The following is an 18,000-nucleotide window of genomic DNA, read 5'->3' as shown; positions in this document are numbered from 1 at the left end:
GGACCATTTATCTGCTGTTAGTCATTAAGAAGCTGCTCAGCTGCCACCTCTTTCTCTAGTGCTTTATCATGGAGGCCATTTTAGGTAACCTGTCCCTGTGCTACTCGTTTTAATGTTTATTTCTTCAGCTTAACTCTGTCCCTTGAAAAATTACTTTAGAAATGATAGTATCTTGTGTCTTTTGTTTTATCACAAAGCAAAGGAATAACGTCTATGTTTATAAAAGTGAGAAAGGATGAAGAGAGAGAGGGCAAGAAAAAGAGAGTGAGGGAGAAAAGAAAGAGAGGAAGAAGGAAGAAAAAGAGAAAGAACATTCTCTTCCCCCCCTCTAGTTTTAGACACCATCAGATATGTATAAATTACCTCATATGACTTCAAAAAGCAGATGAAATAGCTAATTCTGAATTAGATAGATACATGGATTGTCCACTTGTCCCAAAATATCTTTACTTATGCTTTGATTTATTCTTTCGCATTTACATTACTTTTACCTATCAGATGTTTTTCTAAAGCTGGGAAGTAGAGATTCATGCATGTAATCCCAGCTATGTTGAAGTAGAGGTAGGAAAATTGTGGTCTAACTTCACCCTGGACAAATGCATGAGACACCATCTGAAAAACAAAACAAATACAAAGGGTTAGAAAACATGTCCCAAATGATAGACCACTTGCTTATCAAGGTCCCATGTTCAAACCCTATTACCATAAAAAATTAGATTAAATTAAAAATATAAGGCAAATCAGGTGCTGGAGTGATCTTTCAAAACAGTGACGATTTCTAGAGAGGGAGTCAGCTGGGCCTTATCTGCTCCTCTGTAGGATGTTTCTGGGATACCATCACAGCATCCTTCTGAGACCAGCTATACTTTTATGCAGCCATGGATTCTCAGCCTTTGAGGACATGTGTGGAGAGCTGTCCTCACCCCTAAACTAGTGTTCTCATAGCACCTAGAATGTCTCTTTCTTTAGAGGCTCCAGTTACTAAGGAGTGTTCACAGAGCAAATCGTATCACTTGATGTCCATTCTTTGCCTGTTTTCAGAAGAGGTAGGTCTCAGATACGACAACCAAGGAACATCTTTATTGATAATATGATTATACTCACGAAGAGAAGGTTAAGGAATGAGAAAGAGAAGGCTAAGGAATGAGAAAGAGAAGCCAATGGTAATAAGCACACCACAAAGAATACAATCAATTTACTGAGAAGAGCATTCAGGAAAAGCTTTTTGACAAAATGTGCAATTTGAAGTGAATCTTGATAGCTGATAAAATATTGTCCAGAGAGAACATAACAGACAAGCATTCCAGCTTGAGGAAGCAGGGCATGCAAAGAACCCAGGCTCGACTTGCTTGGGAAATGCCAATCATTTTGCAATACTGAAACTTAAGAGGAATATCACACTGAGTGCAAAGCTTGAGAAGTGAACAGATTACAGAGCTATCTGGATCTTACCAAACAATTTGTCTTGAAGGCAAAGGGGCATCTATGGTGTGTATGAATAGTTTATTTCTTTCTTAGAGAAGTAATGTGATCAGATGTGCATTTTTGAGAACACGACCAGATAGTTACATATGCTAAAGCAAATTGTAAAGTCTTGGTGGGGCAGGCTCTTATCACCATCATTTTATATAAAGGTTGTGTCTATATAGGAAGTGAAAGCTGAAAATGAGGGTGCTTAAAAATATGCTGACTTTGCTTCATGTTGGCTTTTAAAAAATTAAATAACGGTAAATGTGAAGACTCATTTATTATACTTAATGAATATTATAGTCTTCATTAAAATCAAATAAATCAATTAAACTGCTCAATGCCATTTTAGAAACCCATCTGGTAGTTTCTCTATATCCAGAAATAATTGAATAAAATCAGGTATTTACAGATTTTTTTTGGGGGGGAACATGAAAAACTATTCTTGATATATGAAAACACTGAGCAAAAATAAATTTGTATATCCATTTATTGTTTGTTCATCCATCCACTTGTTCTCCCTTCTCTTTTTCCTTCTTCTCTCTCCCCCCCTCTCCTTTCCTCTCTCCCTCCTTCCCTTCTTCTCTTCCTTCTTCTCTATCCTGGCCCATTACAGTCACTGTATGAGACATCAGCTCTGTAAAGTGAATAGACTTAATGTCTCTGTTGAAAGGATTTACAGTCTACATTTCAAGACAGATGGATCAATGTATATATGAATGAATATTGACAATGTTATATAGTGATAGAACTGCTATTATAAAATATATTTTTTCTCATAAAATAGACATATGATTTGGCTTGGTCAGCATGGTAAAAGAGAAGGAATAAAGCATTTTAAATTAGAATAGCAAAGTTTAAGTTTCACATACAGAATTTGCTATCTGGGTAGTCTTGATCATATTGTCACAGAGAGAGAGACAAAGACAGAGAAGAGAGAGAATAATGATGGCACTTTATCAAATATCATGATTTTAATAAGTTTGCTACATACAAGATAAGTGCATAAAATCTAACAGCATTCATGTATACTTTTTATGAGAGACAAGCATCGATGGGTATAAGTGGCTACACATAAGTTTACTGGTTATGCCAAGAATGCAAAGCCCTGAGCTGACTATTCTTGTTGACTGTCGTCTCTGGCTATGCTTGCAACAAGCTTCTGTGAGAGACGAGGAGTGTCTCCGTCTAGGCAAATGACACATTTGCTTCTGTTATTTGTGCAAGTGGTGAATGGTTCCACCCCTCCACACCTGTATTGGTTTATTTTTCAGATGCCATCTCATGCTTTTGTCCAGGGTGAACTCTGACCACAGTTTTCCTTCCTCTACTTCATCACAGCTTCATCATGCGTGAACTACCACACTCCATCTTTGAAAAGACTCAGACAAGGAAAGGTAATGTAAACTCAAAAGAATGCACATGTATCCTGCTGCATGTGAAGGCATCCATAAATAGGCCCATTGCATCAGCCCCACAGGAAGAAAACATGCGTATCTCACTGACACTCTGCTTGCTGCTTTTGCTGTGAATAATGAAGTCCTTTCCCTAATCCAAGAGCCTCCTGTCTGCTTCCAGCATCAATAAGACAGTTACAGGTTGGCTTATTAGCTTGTAACTGGTGAAAAATCTTAGATCCATATAATTCTTGACAATACTGTAATGCATATTTAATATCCATCTTAGTCATTTTTCTGCTGGTTATGACTGCATTTCATAGGCTATGTAGCTCATAAAGCATAGAGGTTTGTTTAGCAACTAGTCCCAGATGCTGGCAGTCCCAACAATTTGTCATCAGCCTCTTCTGGGTATCTGGTGAAGAGCTTTTTGCTAAATCATAAGATGGTGGAGGACGTCACATGGTGAGATATAGTAAGCTACCTAGACAGTTTGATTTTATAATTCACTAATCCATCCATCCATGAATCCCTCATGGTCCAGCTGCATCTCAAATGTCTCATCCCAAATGTACCATGAGCATGTGACTTTGGAGATTAAATTTCTACCATGTGAATTTTTTTTTTTTCTTTTGCCAGTCCTGGGCCTTGGACTCAGGGCCTGAGCACTGTCTCTGGCTTCTTTTTGCTCAAGGCTAGCACTCTGCCACTTGAGCCACAGCGCCGCTTCTGGCCATTTTCTATATATGTGGTGCTGAGGAATCGAACACAAGACTTCATGTATACAAGGCACTCTTGCCACTAAGCCATATTCCCAGCCCTACCATGTGAATTTTGAGAGACTTAGTTGAACCAAAGTAATATATTCTACACACACACACACACACACACACACACACACACACACACACACTACACTCCTCACTGCACTTACACATAAAAGAAGTTTTTGTTGTTGTTGTTGTTGGTGGTGGTGGTGGTCATGGGCCTTGAAATCTGGGCTCAGGAGCTGTCCCTAAGCTCTTCAGCTCAAAGCTAGAGCTCTACCACTTGAGCCATAGCGCCACTCCTAGTTTTTTGGTGGTTAATTGGAGATAAGAGTCTCATGGATCTTCCTGCCCCATCTGGCTTTGAACTGTGATCCTCAGCTCTCAGCCTCCTGAGTAGCTAGGATTATAGGCATTAGCCACTGGTGCGCAGCAGAGGGGTCTTTTTTTATTAACAGCAATAAAGATGTGGATCACATAAAGATAATTTATAGAAAAGTGGTTTATAAAAAGAAATTTAAATAGAGAAAGCAAAGTCATATCTCACATTGGGAGATAAAATATTCATCAAATTTGATAAAATATTTACCAAACGATAAAAGGAATGGCATTGATCAAGATGCATTGTACTCATAAACTGACATGTTGAATCAAAACTGCTTTGTAGATCTACTTAAAGATAATAAAAGAAAGAAATTAAAAAGAATCAATTCTCAGATATTCTTACAGGTTAAATGCATCTCCAGTCAAGATCCAGATATGGTACTTGGACACATTTCTTCTTAATTCTAAAGTCAATATGAAGATCATTTCAAAGAGTTGCCAGGGAAATTCTATAAAACAGAAAATAGCTAAGAGGCGCAGTTGTTGAACACGCGTAGGTGGAAGCAGAGCAGAGCCGATAAATCATATGACTTTGCTATTAGGGTGATTTGAGTTTGGGCCTTGGCCTTCATGGATAGCTGCTGGAGTTTGCCAAGGCACTGAATTTTCATTGTTTTTTTTTCTTTTTTTTATTATCATTAAGTAGTGTACAAAGGAGTTGCCATTTAACAAAGCAGTTTATGAACACAACACATCTTGATTCATGCCAGCCTTATCAATGTAAACCTCAGTTTTGTCATTTGTGTAGTGGGGCTTATAATAGCAACCTCTTTGTAAGCTCTTTGTATGGATTGATGCACTTAGCAACATGCTTGGCACTTAACACTCCATAAACGTTGACTATTATTAGTTTTAACTGACAGTGGAATGAATCACAAAGCTATTTGAAAAAGTCATAAGAATTCAGATAATTGAATTAGAATCCATCACCTGTGACCCATGAATTTACATGTGCACACAGACAGAACATAATTTATATGAAGTAGAATGATCACAGGTAACTAAAGAATATACACAAATATGTATGTACAGCATACATATTTGTATAGGTACACACAGGTGTTTATAAGAAAATGTTTCATTCACAAGAAAATTGGGAGGAAAACATAACATGTATATGTGGATAGGTTTATATATAAATAGTATGTTTATGAACTTGCATATAATAGTCAACTATAGAAGGTTGAAAGTCAGTGCTAGACAGCACTCAATAAGAGACTAATAATTCAGAAGAAAATATCCTAAAGCATACCAAGTCTTATTTGCTATGTAATCCTACCTACTAGGAAATACTTTATGGAGAATTTCCATTGAGTAAGCTTTTTTCTTTCTTTTTTTTTCCTGGTTTTCAAAATCAAGTATAGGCTCTGGTGCAGAGGTTAATCACATCCCTTTAAGGGGATAACTCTCAAAAATCGGACTGTAAGTGTTAGGGGAAGGTTGTAAATATGGACTTCATTTTGAATTAAAGTTAAGGTTATTTTAATTATAACAGCATTAATGACAGCAGGAAACTTAATGAAATAGTGGACCATGAAATCAGTGTTATCATTTTAATACATAACGGAATATGACAAACTCTATAAGATTCCTGTTCTCTTTCATGTCTATTACAATTTCCTTCTATTAGTTTCTACAAATAGAAAATTACATATAAAATTGAGTTTAACCAAATCTCTGCTAAAAATCAGACAATCTGATTTGGTATTATATAACCACATTGAAATTTCATTTAATTTGGAAAGAGCTTTCCTGGGTGTCTTGAATACTAACTACTTTTCTAACAACACACGTGTAGCTCTGGGTTTGACAGGGGAATAATCCCTGTGCTGAACAATGGATCAAGATTTTAATGGAAAGAATGAAGACGGATAGAAATGGAGAGCTTGACTCAAGCTCATATAGGAGACATTTCAAAAGCGTTTCGTGAAATTGTCTGAAAATATTTACTCTTGCTTATCATCTTACAAAAGAGTTTCTTCTGAGAACAAGTTGAAGATTCAGATGTCAGGCCTGACTCTAAATGCTTCACGTCTGAGTCTCCTTAGGTTTCTGTGAAGAATAAAAACATTTTCAAAAATAGGTCTTATGCGCTTCGACTGTACTCACAGAACATTTATTAGAGCGGCCTAGTGTAAATCAACAATTGCTTGAGGTCTTCCTCATGCTTCATACAATTGAGAGGTGCTTCCAAATAAATTATTTTTATCATATTTCTTTATTTCTTTTAGAGAGATGGACCAAATCTATAACTAGGAGAGAGATGACTTAGGGACGACTTTAAGAAAAGATGCAAGAGAGCCTCTAGAGTGCTAGGAATTAATTCTCTTGTCTTGAATGCTGGTAACAGGGTAGATGGAATTAATCAAATCATGTAATTAAAGTACATGTATTATCCTGCATTCTTATTATACTTCACAAGTTTGAAGTATATATGTATATATATATACATACATATGTATATACACATATAGTCTTTAAATAGTTGTATAAAAGTGTAAATGCAGCAAATAAGTTTATAAGTAAATTCATCTTGATCAATATTACCTCTCCCATCATTCTTCCCCATCTTTTCCAATTCTCCTGAAGTTTTTAAAAGCAATCACTTTAGCACTATTGCTTAAGAATGCAGTTGCCTAAAATAATGCAAAGATCTAAAACAGTAAAATTTTCTAGGTTGGTATTTTAGTGGAAATATCTAAGTTTAGTTTTTTCTTGCATAAGGTAAAGATAAGATTGGAAGGATATAATACAGTTTTCATCTTTGAATATGGCTAGTCTATTGATTGGGGCTCTTGCTGTCTCCTAAGTTCCACCCAATAAAAATGTCCTTAACTGTGCAATTCTAAGAATTCCTAAAATGAATACCTACACTGAATGCTTCAAGGACTGATCTTACTTGACTGATGATGAAGTTGGCAACTTTCAACTAGCATGTAACTTGTATTGAAACCCTAACACCTAATAGGTATTGTATTACTTCTGCATTTAGTTGTATTGTCCTTCTGAACATCCAGAAATACACATTCATACAAGTTTAATGCAGAATAATATGAATAACAAAAAACAGAATAAAATGAAAACCCATTTGTTCCAACCCAATCTTTACTCTTCAGTAGTTGTATGACCTTGAACAACTTCTTTGTAAAACAGACATCGAACAGCTGCCCTCCTGGGTTCATTATAAAGATTTAGAAGATTATGTATATGAACATGTTTTATATGACATACACTTCAGTGGCCAATTCAGTGGGTTATTTACTGTAGGTCATAGTTGTGTACTCTTGGGAACAAGGCATTACTATCATTTGGAAAAAAATGCGTACTTCCTCTGTAGAGCAGTATTCACAACTGCATCGGAATTATAGACACACAGAGCTGTGCTTGTTCCACTTCTGGGAACTTCATTAGGCATTGTTCAGAGGCAGCATGGCTTAGCTAGGCTTGAAGGAAAGATGCCAAATTGCAGTGCCAATCCTGTGGGTGAGACCGTCTCTCCTTGTCTTCTAGACAACTGTCTGAAAGAATTTCATATTTGTCCTTAATTTGCTGTGCTGGGAGTTTCCCAGATAACCAACCAAAGTCAGGCTGTGACAGCAGTATTTAGGTCATTTGAAGCATCTTGGAGTATGTCTGCCCAGAAACTATGAAATGAGTTCAGAATTTGAAGCTCCAGTGATAATGTAGAACGGGGGCAGTGGGGCTCTATTTAGAAGCTGGGTTGAGCAAAGTGGTTTTCTTGAGATGCTCTCATAGATTGAAACCATTCATTTAGAGGTGAATTATAACATGGATCAAGAAGATATTTCCCGGAAAGGTGGTTTGTGGAAACTATTGCATAATTTTGGATAGTTTCTTTGGAATCCTCGGGACCCTCCCCATTTAATTCAAATGATGTTTAAACAAATTCCAGTTCAACCTTGCAGAATTCTGAAACGTTCCTCAAAGGCTTTGTAAGGTTACATAGACCATAGGGAGTTGGAAACAAAATTGAATTTTTTAGCTTTACAATTTCTTTACCCAGCTGGAGCTTACCCATTACATTATTTAATGCATTTTGGAGCAGTATCCTCTTTCCAGTTTTTAAGTCCTAGAAAGCCATAACTAATGCTGAAAGAATTACAAATTCAGAGAATAGACATAAGGATGTTTGCAGTTCTCATTGAAAATAATAACTCTGTATTTCAAGGAATATAGACCATAAATAAAGCCTACAGCCCTGAGTTCTAAATCTTTTGCAGGGGAAGCTGGTGGCTAAGGAACTTAATTGCATGACTGTCCTATGAGCTGGACAGAAGGTCAGGTAATACACTTTCGAATGTGCGTTGCAGCTCTATGTACTGTAAGAATGGCACTCTTATCCTCGTAGCAATCAAGTCATCCCTTTTTGCAGTTGCCACTTCATTACTGAGCCTAGCGCATCTCAAAGCGACAGCAAAGGAGGAGCAGATGGGAGTCTGGAGAAGGAAGTTTAGAAGTCAAGTTCTCTTACAAGAAGGCCTAGGGAGTTGCACAGGAGAGAGGTCTGAGAGCCTCACTGAAAATACAAGAAGAGGTGTTGGCAAAGTAACCCAGGGGCAGGTTCCACCTGAGTCTGAGTGGAGAAGGAGAGAAGGAAGAGTTTACAGGGCTGGAACAAGCAAGCCAACATCTCCATCTCTGGTCTAAAGATGTTGAACACCCCTTGTATTAAACATAGATGTTGACTTGATTGCATGAACTGTCTTTTTTTAAAAGTACCTGTTTTTTTTTTTTTTTTGTTTTTTGTTTTTTGTTTTTTTGGAGTGGCTTGGGCCTGTAATCCCAGGTACTTGAGAGGTAGAGGCAGAAGAATCAGAAGTTGAAAGACAGCTCAAGCAAAAGTTACTAGGCCTCTTTTTCAAAAACAAATACGAGCAAGCTGGCAAATACGGCTTAGTGGTAGAGTGCTTGCCTAACATGCATGAAGCCCTGGGTTCCATTCCTCAGTACCACATGCACAGAAAAAGCCAGAAATCTCAAGAGGTAGAGTGCTAGCCTTGAGCAAAAGAAGCTCAGGGTCAGTGCCTAGGTCCTGAGTTCAAGCCCCAGGATTAACAAAACAAAACAAAACAAAACAATACATGACTCAGGTAGAAGAGCACTTGCATAGCCTTTGTGAGGCCCTTTATTTAATCTCCAGGATGGAAAACAAAAGAAAAAAGAAAAGAAGTACAAATGTTCTAAGGAGAGACAACTCATTAATCCACTTAACTTCCATTGCCCAAGGAAGGAAGGCTGCAGGAAGAAACTATCTCTAGGATGGAAAGATGAAGGAAGTAAACTGCAAATTTATACAGAGACTTATGTAGGGAAGAGTCGGGTTTGCTTCTTTGGGCAGTCTCAGGGGAATGTCACTGTATCTTGAGTGGCAGGTCACTATTAGGAGAAAAGGACAGTATACTAGTGAGTCCTTGAGGACTAGTGTCTTCACATTCTGTATCCCCTTTTCCAGCCTTCTCAAACCTTTCATTCTTTCTACCTCATCCTTCTGTCTTTGTTTCCAGAACCGTCTATGTTTGGTTCTTGGATTCTTCTTACTCAAAGCATTGTGCCTGGTGTTCTTGGGGAGGGAGCTGGTGGGCCAGGAAACTGCAGCTGCCAGGAGAGAGGACAGGAAGTGTGAGGATGCTGCCTAGAGGAAGGGTAATAGAAGTTTCTGGGCCTCTGAAAGTCCTGTTGTCTGAGGTGGGTAGCCTCATCTTCCCTTCTCTTATGAAGGCCACACAGAGGGAAGGGAACTGAATTGGAGGTGAGAGGTCACAGCTGTATTTAAGGAAGGGTTGTCATTTTTTTTTTAATAGTAGTAGTAATAGATGAGTGGTTCCAAAAAATGTGGTGCCTACACCCAATGGAATTTTACACAGCCATTAGAAAGAACAATATTATGTAATTTCCAGAGAAATGGAGTAGGCTTAGAACAAATCATGCTAAGTGAAATAAGCTAAGCTCAGAGAGACAAACGACACATGTATTCTCTCATATGTGAAAGCTAGATCTGAAATAAACTGGGGCATGATAAATCCAACAGGTTTCTAGGCATTCACACAGTGAGACCAAAGGAGGATATTCTTCCTTTCTTTCCTTCCTTCCTTCCTTCCTCCTCCTCCTCCTCCTCCTCCTCCTCCTCCTCCTCCTCCTCCTCCTCCTCCTCCTCCTCCTCCTCCTCCTCCTTCATTGCCAAAGTGAAGTACAGAGGGGTTACAGTTTCATATGTAAGGCAAGTACCTTTGTTTTCCAACGTGTTACCTTCTCCCTCATTTTCCTCGTCTCCTCTCTCCCCACTTCCCTCCCCTCCATGAGTTGTACAATTGGTTTACACCAATTGGTTTTGTAAGTATTGCTGTTGCAATGGTTTGTCTTTTTATCCTTTGTCTCTTGATTTTGGTATTTCCTTTCCCTTCTGTAGTTCAGATACATGTATGTACAGTATCTGGGGTACCAAGATCAGTTACAGTAATAGTAGGGGTAAAACCACAGGAAGGGAATACGAGAGAAAAAAAGGTACAGTTTCACATGGCATGTTGAAAATAACTACAACAATGATATACCACTTGTTTCCATAACTTGGAGTTCATTTCACTTAGCATCGTCTTATGTGTTCATAAGGGCATAGCTATTGGGTTATTGTGATCTTCTGCTATGACTATCCTAGAGATATACTAATTATTCCCTATGAGAGAAACAATAGAGTTCATGTTTTTTGGGTCTGGCTCACTTTACTTAGTATGATTTTTTTCCAAGTTGTTCCATTTCCTTACAAAAGTGGCAGTGCCATTCTTTCTGATAGAGGCATAGAATTCCATTGTGTATATGTGTCACATTTTCTTGATTCACTCATCTACTGAGGGGCTTTTGGGTTGGTTCCCTATTTTAGCAATGACAAATTGTGCTGCGCTGAATGTGGTTGTGCTGGTGGCTTTAGTGTGATCTGGTTTGTAATCTTTTGGGGTACATTCCCCAAAGTGGGACTGCTGGGTCGTAGGTGAACTCTATGTTTAGCCTTCTGAGGGACCTCCACTTTCCAGGATGGTTGAACAAGTTTACATTCCCACCAACAATGTAGTAGGGTTTCCTTTTGGCCACATCCCCTCCAGTGTTTGTTATTATTAGTTTTGCTTATAATGGACATTCTTACTGGGGTGATGTGGAATCTCAGTGTCGTTTTGATTTGCATTTCTTTAATGGCCAGTGATGTAGAGCAGTTCTTCATGTGTCTCTTGGCCATTCTCATTTCCTCTTCAGAGAAATCTCTTTTTAGGTCTTTAGCCCATTTGTTGAGGGGGATGTTGGTGTTTTTAGAATTTGTTCTGGAGGAATTTATTTTTTGAGTTCTACATATGTTTTAGATATGAGGACTTTGTCTGTTGTATGGCCTGTGAAGATCTCCCAAACTTTGGGCTTTTTGTTTATCTTGCAAGCTATGTCCTTTGCCATGCAGACGCTCTGCAGTTTGATGCAGTCCCATTTGTCCAACCTTTCTTTGATTTGTTGTGTTTCTGGGCCTTTATTAAGGAAGTTTTGTCCTGTGCTAAGGAGCTCAAATGTTTCAAAGGAGGATATTCTTATGGGAGGAACACAAAGGCGAAATGCCTCTGATCATATAAAATAATATTTATTTAAATGAGTTCCAGGAAATGGAAACAGGGTTGTTTCTTTGTTGCTGTTTTTGCTTTCGTTTTTCTCTTGTTTGTATTTATTTGCCCTTGGGAGGCTAGAGGGGCCCAGAAGTGGAAGGACAGAGAGTGACCAAACTCAGCTGTGGTACTCACTAGACACTTTAGAAAACTGTACAACATGTGGGTGGGAAGGGGAGAGCGAGGGAAGGGGTGACATTTTCCACAGAGAGATGTACTCTTTACCTGACTTATGGAACCGTAACCCCTCTCCACATCACATTCATAATAACAACAAAAAATACAAAACTTACAGATAGTAATAGTGAGGGAAGGGTTTGAGTTGTCCAGGAATCTGCTACTGGTGGAAGAGCAGAAGAAAAGAATTTGAGGCCATGGTGGCCTCTGTTATATTTGAGAGATACTTCAATTTAGCAGGAGCTGGGAAAACCCTTAGTCAAGGGCTGGGCCATCCCTCTGTTTCCTGAGCACACTTTTACCATGGCTCCCATCCCTGGTAGACTGCAGAGAGCAGGAAAGGAAAGACAGGCCTGTTGGCTGAAGATCCACAGCAACAATTGGATCTATTCATTTGGCTTTATGTTTTCTAGACAACTTTCATGGTTGCTTTTTTAAACCAATTTCTAGAGATGTTGCTTCTTATTTCTCCTCACTATTAATAGGTAAAATACACAGAAGGCTATTGATCTGAAGCTGTCTTGTACTTAGATTGTCCACATACATAAAATGAGAATCTAATTTAGGGAATGTTATAACTAACAGCTGAACTCAGCTCATTGTAGGCAGCCAACTGTTCAGCCAAACAGGCTCTAATACCCCATCACACTCCGCCCCAATATGACACATGCCTAGCTGTAGACAGTTTGGTATGATGTCTCTCTACTTTGCTGTTTTATTTTTTTTTTTCAATCTATTGCTTTCATTGCGGGGGTGGATGTCTTTGAGCCTCTTCTGGTCCTGAAAGTTGCACAAATGTTTCTTATTGAAATGAACTCTATTAAATTTAACTTATGTGAAGGTTTTCCTTCTAACAGTGCCTTCCCAATTTTACCTTTCCTTGATCACTTAATTGATTTCTTGTATTCAAGCTCTGTGGGTGATGTGTTTGTGGTAGAGAAACATCGGCATGGTAATAAGCACTTGAAAAGTGAAGAAAATAATCTCTATGTGTAGAAAAGTGACCATCAGCATTCACCTACTTCTTTTGTATATACTGTCTGTATATATCTCCTTTTCTTTATCATTTACCTGATAACCACACTCTAGCCCTTCCGTAGTCAATCTGTAGTGTCTCTTTCTCTCCTTCCCTCCCTCTCTCCCGTGCTCCCTTCCTCCCTCCCTCCCTCACTCCTTTCCCTCCCTCCTTCCCTCTTTTCCTCCCACCCTCCTTTCCTCTCTCCTTCCCTTTCTCCCTCCCTCCCTCTCTCTCTCTTTTCTCTTTCCTTTTGATAGTACTGAGCATCGTACTCAGAATCTGTAGTGTCTCTTTCTCTCCTTCCTTCCCTCCCTCCCTCCTTCCCTCTTTTCCTCCCATCCTCCCTCCCTCTCTCCCTCCCTCTCTCTCTTCTCTCTTTCCTTCTGATAATACTGAGGATTGCACTCAGATCCTCCTGCTTGCTAGGCAAGTGCTCTAACACCGAAGCCACACCTCTCCAGTCCCTTGTTTTTGCATTGGCTATTTTTGAGACAGGGTCGTGCTTTCTGACCTGGTTGGCCTGGCCTCCACTCCTCATTCTGTGCTTCTGCATGTTACTAGGGATGATGAGAGCATGCCACTGTGCCCCAGCCACCATCTTCCCCATTAGCTTGGGACACTAGGTATTTGCCACTGTGCACAGCCATTCATTGGTTAAGAGAGAATCTTGTGACTTTTTATGTCCAGGCTGGTCTCAAATTGTGATTTCCCTAGGCTCCGTCTCTCAAGTAGCTAAAATTACAGGCTGTGTCACTGTGTCGAGCTCTTTCTATCTCTTAAATCATTGTCTTAGCTCAGATTCTTGTTATTCTTATGTAGCAAAATACAGCTCAGTGATGTATTTCCTCTACTTCCATATTCCAGATAATTCTTGAAATTCTAAAATATGATTTTTATCATTCCTTAAATATTGCTCCTGGTTCCCTACTGTTTGGCATCATATTGATACCCTTCATGACCTTGACCAACACCAGTGACCAAACTCAAGGCTTATTCTCCTTCATACATGCTCTCATCTTTGTCCTCAAAAACCAGTCCCTGCTTTTCTCTTCTTTCCTTCCTTTCTCCCTTGTTCCCTTCCTTCCTTCTTCCCTCCCACTCTCCCTTCCTCTTTCCTTCCTTCCTTCCTTCCTTCCTTCCTTCCTTCCTTCCTTCCTTCCTTCCTTCCTTCCTTCCTTCCTTCCTTCCTTCCGTATGTGTGATAATTCTAGGGTTTAAAGTCAGAGCCTAGGAGCTGTCTTTTAGCTTTTCACTCGTGGCTCTACCACTTGAACCATCACTCCACTTCTGGCTTTTTGGTGATTAATTGCAGAAATGAGTCTCACAGACTTTCCTATCCTGACTGTCTTTGAATTGGAATCATAATCTTTGGACCTCAGCCTCCTGAGTAGCTAGGATTACAGACATGAGCCATTTGCCTGGCTCCAACCTGTTTTGTCACAAGCCAGCTCCACTCAAGGCCTATGTAGTCCTTGAACCTGCTGTGCAATTGTCAGCATTTTACTTCTTTATTTTCCATGGTGCTGGAAATCAAACCAAGGGCCTTGTACATGTCAGGCAACTGCTCTACCCTTAAGCTGCACCTCCAGACCCTTAGCAGCATTTTTATGCTGGGGTCAAACTGATTCCTTTCTTTGGAACATATTTTTTTCATCTCTACTTTCCTGCTTCCTACTCAACTTTCAAGTCAGAACTCCATGCCAGGAGCCCTCTTCTTCTGGCCAGGTAAGTTGAGTACCCCAAGTTACCACAGCATGTGGTTCCTACAGCTCTTGTTGTACTCATCTTTGTTTTTCAATATTGTAATGATTATTTCCAGGTCTGCCTCCTGCTGCTGGCCTCTGGCCTTTTAAGATAAAGAAGTTTTGTCATTGTTGTTGACACAGTCTTAGCAGATCTTGGTAGTCAGGGCAATAAATAAGATAGTATGGGGGCATTGGTGATTAATACCCATTGAGCATGAAATTTGCACCCATTGGGAATGATGCCTCAAAGTTTTACATGACATATTCTTTTTCCATAATCTAATGTCAGACTGTCTATGAAGAATTCCAAAGGTAGTAATAAAAACTGAGTTTTATCCGCAACACCAATACTATGAAAGAAAATCTTAGGAATTCATTAACTGAGGTGTTCTTCAAACCAGGAATCCCAATTTCATTTCCTTCCCCTTTCTCACTATTTTGGAGACCTGATTCTCCAAAATAATCCCAAATACTCTGTGTCTCCTCTTCTCAGAAGCAATATAACTCTTTACTGAGAAGCTTTCTTTGCTCATGCCACACTGGCTTTCTTTGTTCTTCCAGTATGCAAACATACATACACCTGTCTTAAGGCCTTTGCACTGGCTTACTCTGGTTAACTTCCCTATGCCTTCAAGTCTTTTTTAAGTGGCACTTTCTTACTGAGGCTCAGTCTAGCACCCTACTTAAAATGACCATCTATGAGTGCTAAATTCATAATTTCTTGTGTCCTACAGTGCCTTTCCTTTCTCTATAACATTGAATGTCTTATTGCTTTATAATTCATTGTCTGCCTCTGAGGGGGAAATGTTTGATGTCTGGTGTTCACTAATGTCCTGTAACTGTCACTCTGCTGATGCAACATGGGATATACTTGCTTTCAGTACTTGTCATTAGCTTGATAAGAATTGCCAGAAATAAAGGATGGCCAATAAAAATGCTTCCCACAATAACCATATTGCTCCTGGATTTGACTCCCACAAACATGTCAGCTCTTACATTCTTCAAAATGGCCCATATACTGAAATGACCTTTCACTGTGGTTTCCTAAGGTTTTCTAGAAAAGTACTGAGTATTTTTTATTGTAAAAAGCAGTCTCTTTTCAAGTGTAATAATGGAAACAGGCTTTCTGTCTCATTTTTCTCTTGCTCTGTTTTGTTTGATTTATCAATGTCTCACTGCACTTCTTCCCAGGTGGAGGACACAATTCATTTGTGGGTTTTATCTTAACAGAAAGAGGAAAGGGATCAAGGGAGCCAATTTAGGAAAAAACAAATGAAACCAGGATAGAGGGATAAGACCATGAAATGAGTTTGAATAGAGTTGTTGATAAAGCCACTTTCGATTGTGAGACTCATGAAATGGAGATTGAAGCTGGCCACTGGCGGTTCATATCTGCCTAGCTACTTGGGAGGCTGAGATTGGGAAGATTAGAGTTTAAAATGAGCCAGGACAAAAACAAGTTGGTGAGGCCCTCAACTAAGAGCTGGGTTTGGTGGCAGGTGTCTGTCATCTTAGCTACATGAAAGGTTGAGACCAGGAGGATCATGGTTCCTGGCCAGCCCAGGCACAAAAAAGAAGTTCTTGAGATTAGACCTTCACAGAAGAAACACAGATGGCACAGGTGCCATCTGATATCTCAGCTATAATGAAAAGCATGAAATAGGTGGATTGTAGTACAGGATGAGCTGGGGTGAAAATGAGACCTTATCTCAAAATAACGAGTGCAAAAAAGGGCTAGTGGTGTGGATCAATGGTAGAGCACATGGCTCTGGCATGAGGCACTGAGTTCAAACTCTAGTACCAAGAAAAAAAAATAACAAAGGAAGAAAAACAGCCAAGGTTAATGTGACTATCTATCCTCACACATTTCAGTATATGCACAAGCCTCAGAATCATAGGTAGAAAGACAACTAAGTCAAAGAGGTATGATAGAAGGATCTTGGGACTTGAAGCTAGAAGTTGAACCACCCATTAACCTAGTTTCTCTTTACGGTATACTTGGGCCTTTCAATCTCTGGAATGGAAATGGTATCTGCATACACAGGGCAGCCTATTTCATAGAGTTTCACAGAGCTATGGGGAGATAGATTATACAAACACTCAGAGAAAGCATTTTGCTTAGGACTCTATAAATATTGGACTCACTTATTCCAAGTTTAAAAGGAATTGTCTATTGCACTCACAGACATTTAAGTTTTCATGAAAATGTTTCAGCATTATTTCATTTTGTCATATTATAGGAGCAAATCCTTTTATTCATATGTCTACTCTCTTTTTTAAAATAGGAAGTTCCATCCTTATTGTTCTATTTCCCATTAAAACCAGGAATGTAACTGGACAAACAGAGAGCAATGAACAGGAGATAATTCCAGATTTCTGAAGTGCCCTCATCTCTAGGGGTTTCTAGGTCAGCAGAGCTTTCTTGATTTTACTTATGCAGGATTATCAACCTGAGGGCTCCCCTCTCCCTCTGAAAGCTCTGTCACTGTTGTCTAACATGGACAGCCCATTTCTTTTTATTAAGATATGAATTTTGGCTCACATCCCCTTCAGTTATCATATAAAAGCAAGGGAGGAAATGAGATCCAGAGCCATAGGTGTCCCTATGGCTTCCCTAGAGAGGAAGAGGCAATAGACACAAAAAGGGAAAAAGAAAGATGTGAAAAGACAACAGAGGACAACTTGATGTCCTACCGAGCAGCATTTTCCTTTGGCCTCAACCAGACTCTTTCTAATCACAAAAGACGCTGTGCCAGATGGACTAAAGCATAGGTGTGCATTCTTTCCAACCCTAGGTGTCTGACTTGCAAATTGAAGGCCAAACACCATTTTCAAGATGGAGATCAATTTTGCCCTTAGAGTGTTTATCTTCCTCTGGTTTCAGATGGTTGCTGACATTCACTCCTGCAACATTTTAGTACTATTTTTGTTCTCCTACTGGGTCCTCTAGGAATCACTGGAGGCTTTTGGTTGCCTGTTACCTGGCTCAGTTGTGAAGCATGAAGTCACTTATGAGAGCCAAGATCATACTAGGTATAACCAGAGCCGCTTTGGGATTCAACTATAGTCCCCAGTTACCTTGATACCTGAGGTTGTATCATATGTAAGACCAACTGAGAGCACCTTGGAATTGATTTTGGAGATGGCAATGTAAGTTTTCTTAGACACTGGTTTATATTTTGGACCCCAGACTTACAGGTTGTATTGCTTACATGAGGCTTAACACTTTAAGGTGCTACTTTCTTTTAAATAGTACCTTATATGGATCTCGAATGGAAGATAGACAAGCATGGGAAAAATACGAGATGCTGTGATAGTTGAGACCAAAACAAGCAATCCATATGAGCATTTTTAATATGATACCAAAGAAGTTTTGTAAAGATGCATTTA

Source organism: Perognathus longimembris, chromosome 12 (assembly GCF_023159225.1).
Source record: "Perognathus longimembris pacificus isolate PPM17 chromosome 12, ASM2315922v1, whole genome shotgun sequence".
Lineage (NCBI taxonomy): Eukaryota > Metazoa > Chordata > Mammalia > Rodentia > Heteromyidae > Perognathus > Perognathus longimembris.
This window is presented reverse-complemented; position numbering follows the sequence as displayed.